General features: G+C 33.8%; 1 long non-coding RNA gene across 1 annotated transcript; it reads left to right on the forward strand.

The window, feature by feature from the left end:
• The first annotated feature begins 13,826 nt into the window (after positions 1 to 13,826).
• On the forward strand, positions 13,827 to 17,902 carry LOC130732523 (uncharacterized). The gene is made up of 6 exons (XR_009017058.1): positions 13,827 to 14,128; positions 14,311 to 14,360; positions 15,463 to 15,613; positions 15,801 to 15,853; positions 17,373 to 17,595; positions 17,683 to 17,902. It is a non-coding gene; the product is annotated as an uncharacterized LOC130732523 (long non-coding RNA).
• The last annotated feature ends 554 nt before the right edge of the window (positions 17,903 to 18,456 follow it).

The raw sequence follows: 18,456 nt of genomic DNA on the forward strand, positions 1-18,456 counted from the left end.
AGTTAAGCAGAACTATGTAGTATATATAGGGAATAGCTTGTTGGTGAAGTCATTCTGGAAATTAGAGTTTATTCTGGTTGTGGAACCAGTTGAGATCGTGGGATCTCAAGGGAAAACCCTAATCTCCATTGTTCTTCCCCAAATCACCTCAGATTCTCTGTATCTCTTAGATTTCAGTTCAATTTGCAATTGAGCTTCTAGGTTGTAATCTCTCTGTTCTATCAATAATATTCAGAGGAATTTACCAGTGTTATCAGCATCCATATTAGATCCTCAAATACCATAGATGAGTTTCATTCGAACTTTTGTGCGCCATTTCAATCTGATTACTCGATCACACTGGCTCTGAGACCTGTAGCTTCTACTTCATCACTGTCAGTTTATTCTCAAGATATATAGATGGATCAATAGATGATTATACTTTTTCAGTGATATATGCTCTTTAGTTTAGAACGTCTCCAAAAGTTTGGACATCTATTTGCTGATTAATTATGTCTTCTTTAGCATGATCTTCTTGTCTATTCTTCTCAGCTGAGTCCACTTGAAAGGATGGACTCATAAGTCGTCAGGGTTCAGAAACACCAGCAGGAATCTTCTTCTTGCACACGAAAGGACTCAGCAACGTCTGCACAAGCTCTATCGTCTACTCAACATGCACACAATATGCATCGTTTGCTGAAGAAGTTGAAGAAGTCAAAGAAGCAAAGACCTTCAAAATAATATCATCTACAAGACTCCTATTGAAGACTTAAGAATTCAACAAGGTGCAAAGCAAGAATCATCAAGGAACACAAAAGTTGAATTACTCTCAGACTATGCAAAGCATGAAGGATCCATAGTCTCTTGGAATGAATATGCAAACATCATTACAAGACTGTTCAAAAGGAACAAAGCAACCGCCAATCACTTGAAGCTCTCGTCCGCTAGACTACACTATTCATCTGCAAATCTAAAAGAGCTCAAATATTTGGATAAGGATAAAGGAGCAAAAGATTCCTTCCAACAATGTTCAACAATTTTATCAAGAGCAAGAACGTCGTGTTAAGGAATGGTAATCATCAAGGAAAAAAGCTAAGAAGATATACCATGACAAACTAGCTTCATTTCCCAAGATTCAACATAAGACTTTCATTAAAATGGTAATCTCGGTTTTGACAATTGTCTGAGAAACATAGCACTATCACATAAATGGAAAACCTTGAAGAAATGGTTGTTCAGAGCCTATCAAACGCGCTAAGCATTCATTGCAAAGTACGTAGCCATTGCGACTCCATTGAACAAGCCAAAGCAAGAAAAGACTACACAACCCTCGAAGCTTCAGCCATGAATCAAGTGAAGAAGAACTTAACCCTCAAGTAAAGACCAGCAACAATCATAATTCTAAAAGCATGTGGAGGTTTGGACAAGAATACTCATTAAGCCTAGAGAAGCTTGGACATGATTACTCACTAGAGTTTGGAGAGGCTGGGGCAAAAGAATACTCAATAGCCTGAAGAGAATGGTGCAAGGAATACTAGAGCCTGGAGAAAAGAATACTCAACGGCCTGGAGAGGCCAGTGCAAATAATAGTAGAGCTCGAGGAAGAGAAGACTCAACATTCTGAAGAGGTTGGTGAAAGAATACTAGAGCCTGGAGAGGCTGAGGCAAAAGAATACTCAACAACTTGGAGAGGTTGGATTAAAGAACAATTAGGAGAAGTCCTATGAATGTCGAATACTTGTTGAAGGAGAAGTTATGCTAATACTTGTCTTAGTAAAAAGCTTGGTTGCGACCAAGGACAAGATGTAATCCGCGTTGGATGAACTATGATAATATTATGTGTGCTCCTCTATCTTTACCTTCTTACAGTTTACTCAATCGTACGCAACACTCAACTAAGAAGATATACAAGAAGAACTTTAATAAAAAAAAATTTAGTTATCAACCATTAAGGTTTAACAGAGACACAATTCAACCCTCCATTCTTTTGTCCGTGTGTTTTTCATCAATTGGCATCAGAGTGTGGGCTCTAAGTTGACATGGTAACCGATGTAGAGAAGATCCAATGGCTGACAACTACACATCTATCTAGAGCAGCCAATCCTCATCAAGGTCTCTTCCCTCAATAGTAAAATATGTGTCCACAGAAGAAAATGAATGAGGTTGTTAGTGGAATTCACAAATTGCAGCTTGTGGAACATCAATGAAAATGGCGAAATTTGAAGCAAATAAAGATCAATAAATCAAGTCTATGCCAAAGCGAAACTTTTTACTGGTCAACTCTACTCACATGAGGAAGAAAGCAGTTGTGATACAAAATCTGGGATCACCTTGCTCTCAAATGGGAAAGATCAAACCGGATTGTTCCACAAATCTGAAGTGATTTCCCAGCAACTCTTCTGTCGTTCAACCTTCATCAGACTCCTATCTCCTGATTAGGGGTGGAAATAAGCTAAGCCAAACCAAGCTTTGTGTGGCCAAGCTTGGCCTGCATTGTGTTTTCATGGCCCAAGCCTGGCTTGTGGCCTGTCAACAAGCCAAATTTTAAGGCTTGGCTTGGCTTATTATAAAGTCTGACTTGGTTTACTAGCCTACTTAAAAGCCTATTTTAACAGACGTCAGACAATTTCATCTAAAGAATGTCGATAGACTGACGGGCTAATAGGTCGGCGAGCTAATAAGTCTTTTTTATATATCATTGCAATTCCTTTTCAAATAAATAAAAAACCTATATATCATTGCATTTCAAAGAACAAAATCTCGGTTATTTAAAACAAACAAAACAAAAATTAAACATAAACAAATAATTTAATAATAATATATCTCAAGTCTTAAACATATAAATAAAACCAATAATAATAAGTCTCAATTCCAAATAAATCCATAACAAGCAGGCCTATCAAGCCAAATAGGCTTTTATGATAGCTTGAGCTTGGCCTTTTTAATTAATTAAGCCTTTTAAAAAGCTTAAGCCCAACTTTTTTAATAAACGAATCAAGCCAAGGCAAGCTTAATATATATTGTTAAAGTCATAATTAATACTCATATTAAATTTTCTTTATATATTCAGTATAATATTCTATATAAAACTCAATACCATAATTTATATGTGTGGCATAAAAACATTTACTAAAGCATTTTATGCTATATAAATATTATATATAAGTATTATCCTAACTAGTTTGACCCTCCTTAAAAAGGTTAAATTGAAATATATAGAATCAATTTCATTAAAAAAAACTTATATAAAAATGGAAATTTAATCTGAATTGTTGTTTCAAATATTTAAGTTAATAATAATAATAATTATAATTATCATGAATTAATAAAGTTTCAATTTTATTATATAAATTTTATGATAATTAGGTTTATGAGTTTGTAAACCTTGAAGCAAAGTTTTTTTAAAAAAAAAATTCTTAATTTTAATGACATATTTAGCTTGAAAAAAACATGGTAGTTAAAGTAGCACAAAGTCCAAATTAGAGAGACCAAAAGCATATCGAAAAATACTAATCAAAATATAAATAATGATTCAATTTATCAATAAATAATTCTAAATTTATTTCTATTATTGTCTATTTTTTGGTTACACCGGAAAATAATTTCTATTATTATCTAAAAACTCATTTAGCAGATAGTATTAAATAATGAGTTATTAAAATATGTCATTAAGAGTTATTATTATATACTACTGCTAAATAATGAGTTATTAAAATTCATTTCAATTTTCAAGTATATTTCACCCGTCACTATGAGTTATTATTGAAATCATAATTAATACTAATATTAAGTTTTCTTTATATATTTAGTATCATATTCTATATAAAACTCAATAACATAATTAACATGTATATGGCATAAAATTTTACTTACCTAATGATGAATTGATACTATAATTAATATAGTCAAAAAGCGTTTTATGTTATATAAATATTATAAGGATTATTTCAAATAGGCTGAATTGAACCTACCTTAAAAAGGTTAAATTGAAATATATAGAATAAATTTCATACAAAAAAACTTATATAAAAAATTAAAATTTAATCTGATTTTATATTTCAAATATTTGAAGTTTTTTTTTGAAAAGCCTTCAAATATTTGAAGTTATTAATGAGAACAACAATAATAATAAACTTTGGATTTCTATAATAAAAATATTGTAATCAAAGTAACGCAAAGTCCAAATTAGAGAGACCAAAAACATATTGAAAAATACTAATAAAAAATATAAATAATTATTCAATTTATTTCTAAATTTAGTTTTATTATTATCTAAAAATTCATTTAGCAGATAATATTAAATAATACTCCATATAATATCGTTGACCTTATCCAAGTATTTTTCACCTGTCATTATGAATTAGTATTATTAATAGGGTTGTGGGGGCTTTCAGGCCAAAAAGGCTGCTGCCTAAGGCCCAAAAAAACAAAACAAAAATTGAGGCCCACATTTTGTTTTAGTTATAAATGACCCAAACGGCCAAACAGTGAGCTTATGTGTTTGGATTGAAAAAATAATAATAATTAGTAACTGCAATGTTGTCACGTTGGAAATTGAAAATAGAATTGAATGATTGATTGATTGATATACAATATTTAGGATTCATTAGAAATACATACAAATCAATAAAGACTCATAATGGATCAAAATAAAATAAATAAAAATTATTTATCTTCCCTAAAATTAGCCAGGTAAAAAGGGAAGTTACATAATATTCTTATTTTTTAATAAGTTACATAAATATCATCTCTTTTAAATCTATTTAATATGATCAATAATATAAATTAAAGTATTTATTTATCCTAAAATGTAAATTCCTTTTATTTCTTAATTTATTCCAATTCTCTTTCAATCTTTCACTCTCTCCCTGGTTTAGACTACAAATGTTTAGACTTCTGCTCCTCCTGGTTAAAAAATATATTATCCTCATCTCTTTCCGTTCATCACTATTCTCTTGAATTTTAATTAAAGGCTTGGAATTAATTGATCTTCAAAATTCTAAAAGCTTACAAACCACACACACGCCTTTCATCTCTATCACGTTTCCAGGTTCTATTGTTTACTTTTGCAGTTCTCTTTAAAATTCTTGTTAAAAAAAGGCCCCTTTAAAAATTTTGTCTTGGGCCCCAAAATGTCTGTACACGGCCCTGATTATTAAAGTCATAATTAATACTAATATTAAATTTTCTTTATAACTATTGTATCCTATTCTATATAAAATTGAATAACATAATTAACTTGTATGGCATAAAAAAATTTACTTACCTAATGGTGAATTAATATAGTCAAAAGCATTTTATGTTATATTAGTATTATTAAGGATTATTTTAAATAGGTTGAATTAACCTTCCTTAAAAGGTTAAATTGATGAGGAATTAATACTATAATTAATGTTATATGTTGGGATTTGATGTATAAATGGAGGGTAGCAATAGATTTTAGACATGCCCACTGTCGTATTCTAGGGATATATCTGAATTTTTGTAACTCTTGTTTCATATCCTCTGGTTCACTTTGTGAAAAATACTATAGCCATGGCACCTAGCACAGACAGATTTAGTTCATTGCCTCACTCTTTACTATCTATCATTGTTTCCTTGATATCGTTCAAGGAAGCGGTAAGAACATCAATTCTCTCTAAAAGTTGGATAGACATTTTTAGGTCTACATCCAACATAGTATTTGATGAAGGTTTTTTTGTGAAAGATGGTCAAAATTATCGAATCAAACAAGCCCAAAGAAAGCATTTTCTAGAGTTCATGACACTTTGGATTGCTAATCATACAGGAACTGTCATTGATAAGTTCTTCTTAAGATTATCAATTCCTGGAAAGGCTAATAGCATTGTAAGAAAATGCATTGTTTTTGCTACAAAACACGGGGTGAAGGAGGTGGAGTTGGACTTTTGTGATCCAACATTGGATTGTTATTTTACTACTAACTATATTAATGGTGTGTCCTTGTTCGAATTGCCAACAAATGTTTATGACCACACTTGCCTTGAATCTTTGAAGTTGTTTTCATGTAGCTTTGTTGCGGCTAAGTTTCTTAACTTCAATGCACTGAAAGAAATTTCTTTGGGTTTGATGGAAGTGAAGCTCACTACCATTAAGACCTTGTTGTCAAATTGCAAGGCCCTTGAGAGTTTAAGTCTTAAGAGATGTTGGAATTCAGATGATTTTGATTTAGGGGAGGAAAATCTTAGATTGAGAAAGTTAGTCGTGGACAAATGCATGTTCATATCCAATGGTCGTTATTTTATAGTCAATGCTCCAAACTTAAGATATTTCTACTATAGCGGGATGAATAATAACTTCTTGATCATAGACGTACGTTCCCTTGTGATGGAAGTGGAAGTTCTTGAGTTTTTCATTGAGTTTGAAGGACATGCTCTTTTTCTCTACAAATTGGTGGAAGATATCTCTGGTGTTAGTATTTTAACTGTGAGTAATTACTTGCTTCAGGTATGTTATATATTTTTTTTTCGGGAACATATCTATTTTCTGTTTGGTTATACTAAAATATGTAATAATAAGATAATGATATATATATATATATATTGTATAACATTTTTTTTGTTGATTTGACATGCATAGGTTATTCCCAGTGGAGGTTGTTTTCTTTGAATGTCCCGTAGCTTGAATGTGAGGCGTTTGATAATGGAGACCTCTTTAAATCAATACGAGTTTTTGGGAATCACATTCTTGCTTAATAGATGCTCCGAACTAGAACATCTTACTATCAAATTGGGTCATCCAAAGAAATATTTGGTGAGTTTTTTTTTATATGCAAAAAGAATTATATTGAATAGAAGTACAAGGGGTACTTCAACCCAATACAAGGAGAAAAAAAAGAAAGAAATATTTAGTGAGTACGTATTTCATACATAGTTATTTTATGTGTATGACGAGAAGTAACCGAAAAAAAAATGAAAAATAGGTTGATGCAAAAATTTAACACATTAAGTAAAAAAAAATTCTAATTGGAGAAGATGATATGAAAATTTCAACATGACAAATATAATATTTGAACACTATTCTATTAATAAAATTTCATGCAAAGCGATTGTCCTTTTTTGTACGTAACTAAGAAGTTCAATTTTATGAATGCGTATGCACTTTAGTAGCTAAGTTTTGTTTTGTTTATAATTGTAGGATTATGAGTTCCCAGTCAACTTTAACCTTCAGAGGTTTTGGACCGAACATGCAAGGGCTTATACATGCATGGTATATACTCTTAGAGAGGTGGAGATCAAGGGCTTTAAAGGTTTAATGAATGAGATTTGTGTGCTCACCTATTTCGTCACTATTGGGAGAGTCTTGAGAAAGATAACTGTCAACTTGTCAAAGGATGCTGATGTAGATCATGATGGAAGTTTGGATTCTTATCTTCGTGACATGACAAAAATATTAATGGTTCAAAGGGCCTCAAGAGATCTAGAGATTTCAATTTGTTAAGTAAAAACAACTTTATAAATCAGTAATGGTGGTACAACGAGATAGAGATGTAGAAATAAAAGTGAGGTGAAAGAAAGTTAGTTGATGATACTTTGAGTATTTAAATCATCATGATTAATTCGCTAATGAATGTTTGAGAGTACTATGATCTTTTAAAATTAAGTTGCTTTATTTTTCTTTATTTATTTAATTTCATGGTTCTTGATTGAATGCTTAAACTTATTTCGACAAATTTTACATTTGTACGGATAACTATTCTTAAAACTTGATCGGTCATTGAACTAGTTGCAATACATGGTTAAAGGCTCAAAGGTTTAGCTTGGTCAAACCGTTGTCGAACCAATAATAATTAAAAATAGTTTTTAAAAAATGATAAAAATATCATAAATTCACAACCCTAAAAATAATACAAATTATATATTGTTTATAAGCTTCTAAAATTTAAAACTACGCATAAAGTTTAAATTAATCAATAGATATAAGAATCTATATTTCTAATTTTTTAAAACTAAAGACATTATTGATTAAGAAAGCTTGAGCGAAAACTTAAGAAAGAACAAAATCCAAACGCTGAATAAAAAACAACTCGCTCAGCCAACACTGAGAAAAGAAAACTCACAAAGAATACAAAACGAAACTACCCAAAAGAAACCGGAAAACAAACCAACGAAAAGAGAATCAAAATAAGGCCACTTGAAACCTAAAAAAAATTGTATTAGAAAATTAAAAATCTTCCTAAATATTTTACTTATAATTACAATATCAAAAGAAAGAATGTAAGTAACTTAAATTAGATTCACCTATACAATATGTTATATTAAATTCATTAATTAACAATTATATCTGTTAGAAATTAGTTTAATTTTTCTCTTGTAACAAAAAATAACTGTTTTTTTTTGAACAGACAAAAAATAACTGTTAAAATTACATCTATGCTTAAATATTAGCTGATAAATATAACAAAGTATTGTTAAAATAATTGTTATAAAGTAAATTTACTATTTATTATTTTACTTGAAATCAATATCTTTTATGATATAAAATATCATTATATTAATTTTAATTTCATAATTTAAGCGCATTATTAATTAATTTGTTTTTTTTTCTAATATTTTGTGATTCATTGTTAAAGAAAAATGTTAAATTACATGACATGTGACCGCACCACAGGTGAGTGACCATGTTTTTACAAAACTGATATTTTTAATTCGCCTAATTTTTATTTTTTAAGAAATATTTTTTTATGTATAAGAACATTGAATCAATTACGTGTATCATGCGCTGACAGAGTCGTGCTCTGTAGCAGTGCTCTATTGTTAAAAATTGTCGTTAAAGTAATATTAATATTAGAAATATTAAATATCACTAAATGTATTTAAAATTTTAATTAGAGTAGTTTAAAATAATTAAATTATTTTTTAAGATATAAATTTTAGGTACTTTTATCAAGTTATAAATAGTGATGATGATATTATAAAGTAAATATAGTATTTACTACTATAATGGTAATACAAAAATTTAGTTATATAAATTATCATGATATAAATTTACAATTTATATTTTTGGTAAAATGGAGGAGGAAAGCCCCAAAACTACACAACGAAGTGCCTAGTAAATGACATGTCATCAAGCAAACTATGAAGTTTGAAATTTACAGTATTTAAACTTTAACTTATTATTAATTATGTCGTTAATGCTTTCTCAATAAACTATCATTAAAGCTTTCTCAATAACTTAATCATTAATTCTTTCTCATTGCTGGATGGTGTGCAATTTAATACCGTGTCAGATGGGGATAACTTAAATCTAATTGCTCCGTTTGATGTAGCTGAAATTAAGGAAGTTGTGGGGGTTGTGGGGTGATAAGAGCCCAGGACTTGATGGATTTAACTTCAAATTTATTCAGAAATTTTGGAGCTTGCTGGAGCCAGATTTCTGTAAAGTGGTTCAAGAGTTCTGGCTTCGTGGTGCATGGCCCCGCGGAAGTAATGCATCATTCAATGTTTTAATTCCGAGGGTAAATTCACCCCAATGCCTAAATGAATTTCGTCCAATTTCCTTAATTGGGTGTATTTACAAGGTGGTGGCTAAGTTACTGGCATCAAGGTTGGCTCCGGTTCTTGATAAGCTTATTGATGAGCGGCAATTTGCTTTTATTGGGGGTAGAAATATGCTGGACAGTGTTGTGGTTGTCAATGAAATTGTTCATGAGGCTAAGATCAAGAAACAGCCAACTATGATTTTTAAAGTTGACTATGAGAAGGCATATGATTTAGTGCAGTGGGAATTCTTGGAATATATGATGGGACAAATGAATTTCTGTAGCAAATGGATTAACTGGATCATGGGGTGTCTCAAATCTGCCTCAATTTCTGTATTTGTAAATGGGAGTCCGTGTTCTGAATTCAGTATGGAGAAAGGTTTAAGGCAAGGTGACCCCCTTGCCCCCTTTCCGTTCTTGATTGTGGCTGAGGGATTACATGGTCTTTTCCGGAATGCTGTACACCTGGGAAAATTCATAGGCTATAAGGTGGGCTCTAATGGTGGGTTAGAAATGTCCTTGCTACAATTTGCTGATGATACAATTTTTATTGGGGAGACTTCTATTCAAAATCTTGTGGCTCTGAAATGTGTCCTCTGCTGTTTTGAGCTATGCTCGGGGTTGAAGGTTAATTTTAACAAGAGCAGATTGGGATCTATTGCAGTTGGCTCCGGCGTATCCCACCAGTTTGCTTCCTTTCTCAGCTGCAAGGTACTGGAATTCCCTTTTACATATTTGGGTCTGCCTGTGGGTGGTCGTCCTGGCTGCCAAAATCTATGGGAACCTGTTATAAATAAGATTCGTAGTCGGCTCTCCTCTTGGAAGCAGAAATTGATTTCGTTTGGTGGGCGGATATGCCTACTGCAGAATGTGCTCTCTGCCTTGCCTGTGTTCTTCATGTCTTTTTTTAAGATGCTAGTTGCTGTTGTGAAGACCTGCACAGGTTTGATGCAGTGATTTTTGTGGGGAGGCTCTGATGGTGACAGGAAACTAGCTTGGGTTAAATGGTCGGTTATTTGCCAGCCAAAGGAGCGAGGGGGCCTTGACATCAAAGACTTAACCAACTTTAATAAAGCATTGCTAGGGAAGTGGCTCTGGAGGATGAGGTATGCACCTAATTCGTTGTGGTGTAGGGTGGTGTCTGCTATATATAGTAATGGTTCATGTACTAAGGAGTCGGCATGGTGGAAAGATGTCAAAGTAGCTTGCAGTGGTGAAGGAGTGGGATGGTTCCAGGAAGGGATCTTAAAACATGTTTGAGCTGGTAATGCCACTAAATTCTGGCTTGAGGACTGGTCGGGGGTGGGCGTCCTTAGGGAGAGATACTTCCGGTTATATAATTTGTCTAGGTTGAAAGGAGCGTTTATCTCTGACTGTGGTGTTTGGGTGCAAGGTGTTTGGAATTGAAAGTTTGAATGGTGTAGGCCGATTGTTGGAAGGGAGGTGTTGTGGCTGCAAAATTTAATATCTGATCTGGCTGGTGTGAGGCTTGTGGAGAATTCTATGGACAAATGGACATGGGGTCCAAGCCCCGATGGTGTTTATTCAGTTAACAGCTCTTACTCTTTTTTGCAGGTTGCGGATCTAGCGCCCCCTGATCCTATCTTTAATTTAATTTGGCATGCAGCTGCACCGTATAGTGTGGTGGCTTTTGCGTGGCGATGCATATTGGATCGCATCCCTTGCTTTGAAAGTTTATTGAAACGGCATGTGATTTCTTCATATGATGTTGCTGTGTGCTTATTCTGTCAGCAGGATATTGAGACTAGTTTCCATCTACTCTTCTCTTGTACCTTTGCATTGGATGTCTGGTATGGTTGCCTCAATTGGCTTGGGATTTCATCTGCTCTACCTATGGAGGCTCGTGCCCATCTTCTGCAGTTCCGGTTTGGCATTTGCACTTCTCGAAATCAGGGGTTGCTGACTATTTGGCTGGCGGGTATTTGGACTTTATGGCTTATTCGCAATGCGAAGGTGTTCCGACAAGAGGAGGCCTGCGTGACCAATGCGTTGGAGTTGATTAAGCTGCGATCATGGCAGTGGATTAGAACAAAAATAACCACCTTTGGTTACTCTATTTTTGAATGGTATTCAAATCCCCTTCTGTGTATCCAATTCATGTAGTGGTGACCCTGTTGATGTGTGAGCTGCTGTTTCTTTGTTGTGTGATGGATGTTCCTTTTCAAAGGTTAGTAGTGCTGTTTGTAGTGTTCGTGTGTTGGTGTAATTGGAAGTTGGGGTTGATGTCTTTATTAAATTTGGATGGGGTAGCATTTGGATTGGTTGCTGTCTTGTAAGGTTTTGGGCGTGGCTACTGGATTAAGGGAGCATTGATATTTTGTCCTCTGGATTAGATATTCATTTTGGATTTGGTATTTGTTAAGTGATGTTTCTGGCCTAGTGGGAGCTGTCTTCTATGTTGGTGGGGAGTAGTGCTTTGGCTATGGATTTTTGTTTTGATAATTTAGCATTTTGGAGGTTCCACTTTGGCATTGTAATTTCTGTACTCGTTTCCTTAGGCGTTTTCCTCAGTTCTCTCTATCTATTTTGTATTGGGTTGAAGTACCTCTTCACTTCAATAAAATTCTTTGCTTATAAAAAAAATCATTAATTCTTTCTCAATAAACTTATTATTAATGCTCTCTCAATAACTTATAAAGTATGATATATCTTTGAATAAAATTGATTATTAGTTTTTGTAATTCATTTTGAATAATTATCAATGGGTTCATTTTAATAATTAGTAATATTAAATTTCATTTAGTGCACTAAATTCTTTTACAATGAGATCAATATTTGTAATCATAAAAAACTAGTCAATAAAATATCAATTGTTTCAAAATTAAACTAACAATAGATGATGAAAATATTAAAAACTAAAAGCACCTCATAGTGAAAATGTTTTAACTTATACAATAATCACACCATCTAAACTCAATACTCTCTACTATGTTTTTTTTAAAAAGTGATAAGCCTTACTCTTTATTTTATTTAATTTTAAAAATTATGATTATAAAATATTATAAATAAACTGGTGCGCTGGTATGCTTCCCTTATATGGGATATTAAGGACCTCTTAGATCGTGCGTGGGATGTGCAGCTTTACCATACTCTCCGGGAGGGGAACGCTTGTGCTGATTTCCTAGCAAAACATGGGGCGCAACAGAATAACAAACTCGTGATTATTCAACAACCGCCAGAAGGGATGAGCTTTCTCTTGCTAGCTGATGTTATGGGTGTCTCCTATGTGAGACCTTAGTTTTCTTTTTATTTAACGACATGTACCAAAAAAAAAAAACTGGTGCGCTGGTGCGTTGCTCGTGCAGCGCACAAGTTTATTTGCATGTGAATCTTTCAATCTATCCTCTTATAAACTCTATCCGGCTGAGGTTGTATGGATATAAGTTATTTTCATTTGTGAGGAGAGTTAATGGAATGGGAGAGATGAAAACGTGCATTGTAGTATGAAAAAAGAGATTAATCAATTTGAGATTCGAATATCGGGCATAATTCTAACGGGATAGAATCAATGGAGAAGATAAGCATCGTGAAGATAGTATTTCATGTAGATCCCAACCAATGGTGGGGGCGAGGTGAGAGGGTAAGATTCTGGAGCGATGTCTTGTTGGGAGATAAACCATTGTAAATGCAATTCCCGTGAGTATTTTCCTTATCATTGAACAAAGATGCAACAGTTTCTGGTGCCGGTGTGGTAGATAATGAGAGATGGGTTTGGTCCTTTGTTTTTTCTCGTTTGTTTTTAGATTGGGAATAAGAACAACATGACGGTTTTATACTACGAAAATTGTTACTAGTCTTGATTGTAGACATCCACAAAAAAGAACTGAAAAGAAGATAGAAAAATAATGAATGTGATAAAATAAGAAGTAAAAGATAGAAAGTAAAATATGTCTACATTTATTGATCTATAAATCGAAAGTGTTTCACGTTTAAATTATGTGATTTTGTCCTGTGTATACACTGGATCCATATTCTAGCTACATGTATATATAAACCTTAAGGATGTTGGAATTCTTTTTGGTGGTTAGTAATTTTTTCAATGCTGTCTACACTCACTATACTCAATTCTTTTGGTAATCAATTCGCTGATTGTCGCCCTTTACTAGGAATTAATTTTTGATATCGAACGCTATCAATTCTCCTCATTGTTAATTGCAAATAAAATTCAAAAAAAAAAAAATTGCAAATAGAATTAAGTTTTGAATATCAAACGTAACCTGCCCTTTACAAACACTACCGCAAATATGGCTTTTAGCGACACTTCTATAGCGGCAATGGCATGATTGTCGGCATTAAATGTGCGAAATATCAAATGTGTTGGCAATTGATGATTGGTTGGTAATAAGTAAATGTATGCCGGCCATTACTCTTTCTCGATTCCTCTTTCTCAGTATCGCGAACAGTTTCCCTCAAATTTTTCTCACCAAGCATTCCTCGCTCTCTCTTCCCTTCTCTTCGCCCTCACTCTTCTTCCTCCGAACCCCTCTTTCCCTCTGCTATCGACGGTTGCGGCGACGGCGTTCGTGGCGGCTGCGGCCACACCGTTCCCTTCCCCGATGAACACGCCTCTGTCGCAGCGGTGATCCAGGCCCCATAGATTGAAGGAACTCGCCGTTACCCGATTCCACTGTACGAGCACGATTGAGTGTTCCATCAAACCCTATTTCAATTCCTATTGCTGCGCCCACTCTGCTTCTTATTGTTTCTTCTTACTATTGATTGTTGTGAATTTAACTGCTTATTTTGTTTGATTTGAATAATGTTTCTTCTTCATCCTCATTGCTAATTCCTCTAACTTTTTGTTTTGTGAGATTGCACTGGGATTTTGGCTCTGGATGGAAAATCAGTCAGTGTAGACATGGTACTCTCTCTCTCTCTAAATGTGTGAGTCAGTGAGTGTACAATTACATGCTTCATTGCTCTAATTGATTTACTTGTGCCCCATGCAACCTCTTTTTGTAGTAGTTATTTGAATACTGGAAGGGTCCTTACTTTGAAGTTGATGGGAACCTCTCTTGTTTGATAACATTGTATTGGATGATTTAGATTTTCCATTGTTCATAGTGAAATTGTTTGCCTCATTTTTCTTGTGTACTTTAACTGCAAACTCTTCATCCTCTGCTGATGGCCATTGGGATTGTCCTCTTAAGTGGTGAAGGTAGAACTAGTTTGAGCTGAGGAACCCTGAAATATGACAATATAACATAATAGAACTAGTCCATTATTAAGGTTTGTCTGTTTAGGGTTCTCTTATTTTGTTTCTAATTGAAGTTTCTTTAAATTTATTTGGTTTTTATCATGGTGTTCTCTTATTTCAATGCTAACTGATGAGTCTTTCTCCATTAATGTTTCAGATGCTTAATGTTTTAGTTGGATTACTTTGTCACACCACATGTACATGGTTAATTTATTGTCGCTTAATGGTTAGTTTTAAAGTGACTGATGGAGTTAGCTGAGTTTGGAAGCTAACATGATAATAATTGTAGGAACTGTGTTTTCCTACGGTGTGACAAGTAGTGGAAAGACACATTTCCAAAGCAACCTATGAGGTTGTAAGTTTTTGCATTCTTCGCCTCTCTTCATATCCTTGTTTTCTCTTCACTGATATGCCTGTTGATTTCAAATGTTTCTCTTCTTTGGGGTTTGCATGCAGGTTAAGAGTATTCAAGGTTGAGCTGATTTAGTTCATGCATTCTTATTACTAGTTTGTGTCTTCTTATTAACAATGGTATATACATGTTTTGCAACTAGGGGATGCAGTTTTATTATTAGCTTTTGTTACATACCACTAGCCTTCAGGGTCATCACCATCATTTTTTATGGTTTTCTTCTAATTAGTTACATTTTTTTTTTCTAATTTGACAATACTTTGTATCTAAAGGAGGTAGCCTTCAAGGTTATAACTTATAACCATCATATTACTTTTTTTCTAACGTGTTTACACTAACTATCTTTTTTATCAGAAGCAGAAAGGGTTCTTGGTGAACTAGCCTCCTTGTGCAGCGTAGCTAAAATGATAAGTACCTTAGGTATTGGCAAAGGAAGCCAGAAACAGAGCTTAGAGGTGGTCTAAATGAGGATTCTTCAACCTCACCTTTACCCAGAGTTTTTAAGGTAAGTTTTGGTGTTAATTTTTTTTCAAGCTAGATTTGCATTCTAATGATTCTCAAGGCTGAATCTGGAAGAAAGTATCCTATTCTTACCCACATGCACATTAACATGGATAAGAATAGGGAATCCTATGTTTAGGTACTTCAATTGATATAAATTTATAGTTTTGGGCCACATTCTTGTTTGACAGGTGGCTGTAATATTTTTTTACCAAGACATAAAGAAGAGATTGCCAACAGTGAGGTTAGTTTTTCAATATCTTGCATTTGATTCTTCTAACTTGTAGGTGGCTCTTAGCTGTGATTCTCATTTTATTATGCCATTGTTGTATGTCAAGGTCAGTCTCTGTTGTGGATTGTCTTCATTATTTATTAGACTTGTCAGTCTTTGGTTATGTACTTGCGAGGGTTCTTGGGCTAGATGTGTCATCATCACGAACCATGAAAATTAGCATGTTGTATTTAGGTATATTTGAATAAATCTGATGTTATTGCTAATTAGCAAGTTTCAGAAGTTTGTAGATAGAAGTTATAAGCAGAAACATGGTATAAGATTCTGTTTAGTGCCCTGTGAAAACTGATTTTAAAGATTTGAATATCATGGATAACTTGCATGAAACTTCACATTTCACTTTGTTTCCTTCTATCTTGATTAATAGTAGATTTTTCAGCTTTAATTCATTTTTTAAATCGAGTGAGTGACTAAATCATTAAAACTATATTTTTAGTTTTAGTCCCTTGAAGCTTGTTAATTATCTCTATGCCATTTTGTGCTCTTATAAGTTGTGTGGTTCGAAAAATTACGACTCTTTTTTATTACTCTTATGACATGTAGTCTTACATGGGTATGTATATAGATCGGTAGGAATAGTTTATTTTTGCTTGAAAGCAATGGTTTTAGTTCTTGATATTTCTGAGGGATGTTTTGTTTGTGGCAGCTATGAAATCCATTCCTGGCGGTCTAAAACCGCCACCAAATAAGATAATAAAGACATTGCCTACTATGATATTTAGCGGCAATAGTAAATGCCGGCAAGTATGGACGCTATAGGATGGTGACTTTTCCCGGCCGTTCTTGACGTCTTTACCGGCGCCCGGTATAACGGCCGGTAAATCCTTTATCGACCCCCGATGCACCGGCGAAGATGCGGTTGTCGGTAAAAGAATTAGCGGCTATATTTATTGCCGCTAAAGGGAGTTTTTATTGCCGGTAAAAAGCGTTTTTGTTGTAGTGAAATTGCAGCCCAAAATGGAAGTCCCAATCAATTCTCCTCATCACACGCAGTATTCCCCATTCATCTAAAATGATTATCGAACCCGTATCATGTGTTTATTTTTTTGGTACATGTATCATGTGTTTATTTGAACTCGAAGGAAGGGCTTAATATTTCTTATAAACTGTTGTGTTTTAGAATATAGCGTTGATTTCCGATGTACCAAAAAAAAGAATATAGCATGTCAAACTCACTCATTGTTTTCGTTCCCGTTCTTTCTATTGCTGCTCTTTGCCCTTTTGCGTCCGTTTCACTAGGCCATGGATTCTACCTCTTTTCCAATTTGTGAATTACTTTTTTCTTCCACTTGTTGCACCATCGTTGTTAAAGTAGTTCGTCTTTTTTTATGATTTAAACATTGATGGATCAAAGCTCCCATCCTCTATGGACTTGGTGTTGATGGATGCTAATTAGGCTCTAGTGTTTACATACTTCTTTTTGCTTCAGCTGATATATGCCTTTCATCTCATACTTTGTTTCTTTGCTCAGGGTTCCCGAATTCATGCTTCTATGTGAAAGACAATCGTGTACAAGTTTTATGTTGGGAATATTTTTGGAAAATACAAAACAACTAGTCATCAATACAAGTTATCATTTGAACTTGACACAATGATTATCTCCGTGACTGTGAATCGAGTTCCCCTTTCTTCGTTCACATTCTCGAGTTTGAATGATATTTTACCTGATGGATTTTATCATAATTATTTAGTTGGTATGTATGATTTCATATTTTCATTCCTTATTTCATAGTAGGTAGAAAGGCAGGGTGACCTAATAGTTCCGTTTCCATTCCTGACAGTGGCAGAAGGCTCGAGAGGGTTGACGAGGGAGGCCATTAGGAGAAATCTAATCACAAGATATAAGCAGGGGCGGATCTACCTTGTGTTCAAAAAAAAATTGCCCTTATTTTCCTATATAATTTTTTTTGAACCCTCTGAAAATTTTAAATTATACTAGTAGACTAAGTTTTGCACCTATTTGCACCAAAAATCCACCTATTTGTATCAACTATGACTTGTATACTTTCTAATGTATAAACATATTAAAGTTGTTTTTAATTATATTTTTATCGATGTGTTCATTTAAAAATTTTGAACCCCTGACCCCGGGGTCCTGGATCCGTCACTGGATATAAGGTGGGAGATAATGATACTGTTGCCTCACATATTCAATTTCTTGATGACATATTGCTTATTGGTGACATGTCATTAAAGAACACACTACAACATTTTGGTGATACAGCAACGCCTGGCCTTACTACGGTGATAGTTTTCAATGTTGAGAGGACTGAGGTGGATGATTGGATATGTATAAGAAAAGATATGGAATGATTTGGTCTAATGAAATGCATAGGCTTTGTTGAGAAGATATTGATAGTTTGGTACTGGTAGATAAGGCACGTTCAGTTGCTTCCTCTTGTATTGTTCCACTTCTCATGTCTAGATATCCACCTGTCATCTTTTGCAGATATAAATGGTGTATGGATTCTTGCGTCTTATTCATATAAGTGCCTGTGTAAATAATAACTTAGGTTGTTGGAAGTGCTTTATCTTTTCCTTTTCCCCAAAAACTC

The sequence above is a fragment of the Lotus japonicus genome, chromosome 1 (genome assembly GCF_012489685.1).
Source record: "Lotus japonicus ecotype B-129 chromosome 1, LjGifu_v1.2".
NCBI classification, from domain to species: domain Eukaryota; kingdom Viridiplantae; phylum Streptophyta; class Magnoliopsida; order Fabales; family Fabaceae; genus Lotus; species Lotus japonicus.